This window comes from Trachemys scripta, chromosome 10 (genome assembly GCF_013100865.1).
Source record: "Trachemys scripta elegans isolate TJP31775 chromosome 10, CAS_Tse_1.0, whole genome shotgun sequence".
In the NCBI taxonomy this organism is placed as follows: Eukaryota; Metazoa; Chordata; order Testudines; family Emydidae; genus Trachemys; species Trachemys scripta.
The window spans coordinates 51,070,497-51,076,496 of NC_048307.1; positions in this window are offsets into that span (position 1 = coordinate 51,070,497).

Genomic DNA, 6,000 nt, shown 5'->3' on the forward strand with positions numbered 1-6,000 from the left:
ATACAAGAGACAAGCCAAGAAGCGCCGAGTAGACACTGAATAGGACTAAACTATGTACATAATAGTTTTTTGCCTTTTGTTTCATAATAAATTTTATTTATATAACCCTTTTGCTGATTTTTAAAGTGTTACATAAACAGGACAGGTGAAATATTATCATGTACAGCAACCATAAACACATGAAAAGATGTAGGTTTACAATTTATGATTAAAACTCTACTATCTACACAATATACATAGACATAAAATGTAAAAACTTAAATATCTTAGAAACAGTAGCCAATCAGTTGCTTTAATTGTCATATTTGAATTCAGCACATCAAAATACATAATAAATAGCACATTTTATCTCTGAAGCAGATGACTTCTCAAAAATTGTAGACCAGTGTTACAATACAATTACAGCATTACAGTACAGTAACCACTGAATCTTCTCATGTGGTTCTCTCCAGTTGTGTTGCAAATACCCTCCCAAAGAGTCAATCTAAAATCTCACATCTCCCTACAGCTAGAGCTGATGTCTCTACCTATAAGATTTTACTTACCCATTGAAATTGCACATTACTAGTTCCTCTCCACTCTCCTATGAAATATCACGCACAGAAGATGCACTTTACAATGAAAGCAGTCCAGGGGCATTTTGAAATATCGATTGAGATATGAATAATGCAGTACTTAGACTTTGGGTGGATTCTTTTGAGGAAGGGGCTTTTGATAAAAATGAGCCCTCTTTGAGTTGTGGCTTCCATCCACTAAGTGGCTGCCTTAGTTTCACAATATAGGTGTATTGTCCTATGGGGGATGAAAAACCCTTAGTGTGTTCCCATGTCTTGGCCAGAGTGTTCTGCTGTTCTACGGTATGTAAGGCAAAAGTCCCTATTCTGATAAGATAGTTCACAAGATCTGACTTGTTGGGTCTTTGTGATCCCTTAGCTAAAACGGAGAGCCAGTGGTGCCAATTCAGATATTTCTTGGGGCGGAGGTGGGAGGGAAGAGAGAATTCCAGTCATTCCCCCTGCGTGGACCCTGTACAGAGGGGCAGCTGGGTCAAATTTCAGTGGTGGTGTGACCACACAGTGATATGGACTGCTCTGGCAGCAGCCATATCAATTCAGTACAGGATTGCTGCTTAAAAGTAATCTCCCCACCCGCCCAGCTCTACGGTCTTTGAGCAAGTGCAGAAACCTTCGGGGAAAGAGGGGCATTTGCCCTCCCCTAATTGGCACCTGATGAGGGCCAAGGTTTTTCGAAAACAAGTGCTTACAGTTAGAGTGGGATTTGCTGGGTGCTTAGCACCTTTGAAAACCAGGCAGGTTTCAAACTATGGATTTAGGGGCCTGATTTTAGGGTCCTACTTTTTAAAATCTTGGCTGGAGACCTTGGCCAAAATTTTCAAACTTGAGTGCCTAAAATGAGTCACCTAACAGTGAAGGTAGACTCCTAAACAAAAGTGCTGTTTTTTTCAGAGGTGCTGAGCAGCCTTAACTTCTGCTGACATCAATGGGAGCTACAGGTGTTCAGTACCTCTGAAAATTGGGCCCCTGTAATGTAGGTGCCTAACTGTAGGCTTTTGTTAAGTAACTTTAGGCATCCAAGCTTAAAAATTGTGGCCATAATCATTGGGGCCTTTAAGAATGGCTCTTCAAAACCAAGAGACAGGGAAGTGGCTTGAGTTATCTTGATGCTCTCCAGATCAGAGCTAGCTGGAAAATGGATTTTTCATCCCATGAAAAATTTCATTGGAGATGGAAAAGTCAAAATTTCAATATATTTCACTAAATGAAATTCAGAAAAAAATAGTTTTGGGTCGTTTTAAAATAAAATAAAATTTCAAAACCAAAAGTAGTTTAGAAACAAAAAAAATCAAAACTTTTTCTCCAGTTTTTTTAAAATGAAACTTTGCTGATATGATTTCACAAGAAATTTCTGGAGCTTCCCAAACCATGCAACAGAATCTGCTCCTCTTGTCATAGAATCAAGGCAATGTGAATGTTGTATAGGATAGACTGTTTGATTGCTTAGTACATTACTATCTTGTTTGCGGCTTTAAAAATCAATTTTAAAAGAAGAATCTGCATAATCTGAACATTTTAAAAGCCAAATCCTTTCTTTATCAGAGAATAAGAGTTAAATATTTTTGTACATCAATCAAGCATACTTTCACACAAAGGACACTTTTGGCTTATGGCCAAATACAGTGTAAACCCTAATTGCTGTTTCTGATTTGCATGACAGTATCATCCAGGGGCCCAGTCAGGATCAGGGCCCTATTGTGCTAGGTGCTATACAAATATCTCTCTGCCATTTTGCATCTACAAATAGCAGCAAGTGCTATTTTGTCAGCACAAGCAAATCCATGTACACATCAAGATGTGGAGAAATTGGAAAGGGTCCAAAGAAGAGCAACAAGAATGATTAAAGGTCTTGAGAACATGACCTATGAAGGAAGGCTGAAAGAACTGGGTTTGTTTAGTTTGGAAAAGAGAAGACTGAGAGGGGACATGATAGCAGTTTTCAGGTATCTAATAGGGTGTCATAAGGAGGAGGGAGAGAACTTGTTCACCTTAGCCTCTAAGGATAGAACCAGAAACAATGGGTTTAAACTGCAGCAAGGGAGGTCTAGGTTGGACATTAGGAAAAAGTTCCTAACTGTCAGGGTGGTTAAACACTGGAACAAATTGCCTAGGGAGGTTGTGGAATCTCCGTCTCTGGAGATATTTAAGAGTAGGTTAGATAAATGTCTATCAGGGATGGTCTAGTCAGTATTTGGTCCTGCCATGCGGGCAGGGGACTGGACTCGATGACCTCTCGAGGTCCCTTCCAGTCCTATAATCTATGAATCTATGAATCTAAAACTGATTGCACCTGCCTCTGTCTTCTCCATACCCTCCTTTGCGTCTGTGACAGTTTGGGGATATGTCTGTGTCAAATTAAGAATTCCATTTTGTTTTATGAACACCATTTATGACCTTCCTTGTGATTAGAGCATCTGTTTTGTAGCAGAGACTTGACTATGTGGATCCACTGTCAGAGAAGCTGTGACGGAGCAATCAAGGGTCATCAACAATGAATAGTTCTTTTCTACTGGAACAATGGGGGTTCCACTAACAGGGCTATTGATTTTGAATGGACTCTCTCTACATAGAAACCTGTCTCTGATGCGGGGTTTGGAATCCCTCAGTCAAAGCACAAGACTTTATTTAAGGAGGCTGCTTTTCTGAGGACAGGAGAAAGCCATTCTACCTCCAGAAGCAAGATGGCCAAACCAAGAAGGACAGAAGGGCTGCCTGGTCTAAGAACTTGGCCCAAACCATAGATACACAGCTATGACAAGATCAGACCCAGGGGCTTGCATTCAGGAGCTTCTTGTTTTCCACAGATCTGTAATTCTCTTGTGCTTTTTAAAGAGTAAAGAGTTTGTGAATAAGAAGTTGTTTTGATAAGCCTGTGTTCTTTGCTTTATTGCCAGTTGGTTTTCTAGTTACTCCCTTGAGGGACAGAGCTCCCACAGCCAGGTGGATTCTTGGGGAAACATGTCTAAGCAATTCGGGGCTTGGGAGGGCTGTGGTACTGGTTCTGGGCTCTAGGTGGCCAGAGTGCAGGGCCTCACTACACAAAAAGGGTGTCAGACACCAGGCCTGCACCTGGAAGTGTGCTTGGGAAGCCCAGACTAGGAACAGTGACCAGTCACTGCCCAGACCCAGGGGGCTTAGAAGAAGCACATGGGAGCCAGCTGTTGGATCCACTCACAATAGATTGGTGTCCATCCAGAGAGTGGGACTAGGCCAGGCTGTGAAAACACCCAGAATCATTCTTGACCACTGTTGCTCATGAGAGAAGTTTGCTGGCACAAAAGTGAACCCCATACCTGCCCTGTGTGAAAATGGAACCAGCTCTAATGGCATTCTACAAACAAGGCTTGCCCCGGGGAAGCTGGTTGCTGATCATCACATCCTAATACTGAACATTTGCATTGGCCAATTATAATGATTACTGCCCACTGAAAATATACAATCCACCATTACTGTCAGGGTGAATTGTAAACATACAAACTCCTCATGACTCACTATTAGATCGGATTTGCATTACACTGAGATAGTCATCACTTCAGATAACTGTGCCTTTGGCTACGATAGGACAGTTTGTACTTTCACAATCATCTCCAAGGCATTCCTTGTATTAATGTTCTAATGATTGTGGCAAGCAGGTTTACTGCTGGCCAACGGTTCAGAATTCTGTCCTATTTAACAGTTATAAAGGACCTGATTCTGCCACACTCACTCATCTGGAGTAGCACCTTACTCTGTGGATAATCACACTGATTGGAGTCAAGGGGACTAGCACACAGTAAGGTCCTACCCAATGTGAATGAGAGCAGAAAAACAGAGTCCAATACGAGTAACTAGAGTTAGGCACTATCTCACACATGACTGAAATGACACACAGTTCCAAGTGAACTGGCACACACGTTGCATCGAGTTCCTGACCTTGGAGGAGGCAAGGAAAGGGTGCAGCTACAGTGGCAGAGCATCTGATGTGGCATGTTGGATCTCCAACATTTTGGGAGGTGGAGGCAACCAACACAGCTAAGTACCTAATGGGATTCCTTCCAGCAAGCATTTTTGTCAAGGGAAGGTGTACTACCATGGCGGAATTCGGACAGACTGAAATGTAGGGAAGGAAAGGTAAAAGTGAGAGGAGAGGAGTGAAGGGGCAAAATGGAGGGAAGAGGGACATGCTGAAAGGGAAAGGTTAGACAGCTGAAGATCCAAGTAAAGCCTGCACCCAACTAGTACCATGGAATCACTTGAAGTCAATGACTGTGCTTAGCACATTTGAGTGGGAGTCATGGGTGCTCAGCACCTGGCAGGATTTGTGGCTAATGATTTGGCTTGGGTCTTGCATTATAAAAGGACTCCAATCATTGCACCAATTAGTGAGCCATGGTCTAGCAATTCTGAATGGTATACAACATGGAATGTAAACAGTGTATAAAACCAGCTGGGCCTCATCTTGGGAGTCACTCTGGATTTAAGCGTATTATGGGTCTGAATATTATGTTTAAAAGACTGTTTGCTGCTGCTGTAGAGGTCCAAGCAGAGCAGCAGATGCACATCAACACCCAGGTTTGCGAATAGATTCAAACCTTTCATTTCCTGGGCCTGAACACTGACAGCAACAGAAAAGGGAAGGTCATTTATTCCTGATATGGCAGCTTGCTATGAAGCAACTCTGCTTGACTGATTCTTTGTAGTCTCTAGACATCATGTGGCGTGCTAGCAGATGATAAGTCAGACAGGCATTGTGTGTGTGTAGAAAGAGTGTGAAAGTGTTGGAAACAATTGTTGTACAATGCCATCTAGCCTACCAACCTCTCTATTGGAGCAATTTTTGAATCTGTGTTATTTTTCTCAGTCCTACTGTCTCATTCTTGGGAGGAATCAATATTTAGATTTTTATTAAAATAATATAAATAAAACCTGATCTCATATCCTGAATCATAAAGATTGTTGCTGTTATAAGGATCTACTGTTTAATTTCTTATTTCAATTTTGTGTTCATATTAAAATGCTACACTTTAACGGGCACCATCAATTAAAAAAAAAGAAAAGAAATCACACTTGTATCTGATTTTTAGTTATCAAGTAAGTAAACACTTAAGATTACTGTAACTGAAAGGAGTTGGAGAAAAAAATATTCTTCTGATATTTTTACAGTTTTACTCTGTGCATTTTACTCTATAGTCAATTTCATAGTTTCTCCTAGTTTGTCCTTTAGGCCTCAATCCTGCAATTAGATTCGTATAGGCAGACACTGGCTCTTGGGTGGTGGAGGCCTAATGACTTCAGTGGGGCTCTGCATGGGCACAAGGGTCTCTCACATGGATCCATTTGCATGATCATGGCCTCAGTTATTCAGCTTCTTCCACTGTGTCTTTCACACAATAGCAGGGGGGAGAAAACCAATTAGGAAAATGTGGTTGTGAAACAACAAAAAAAG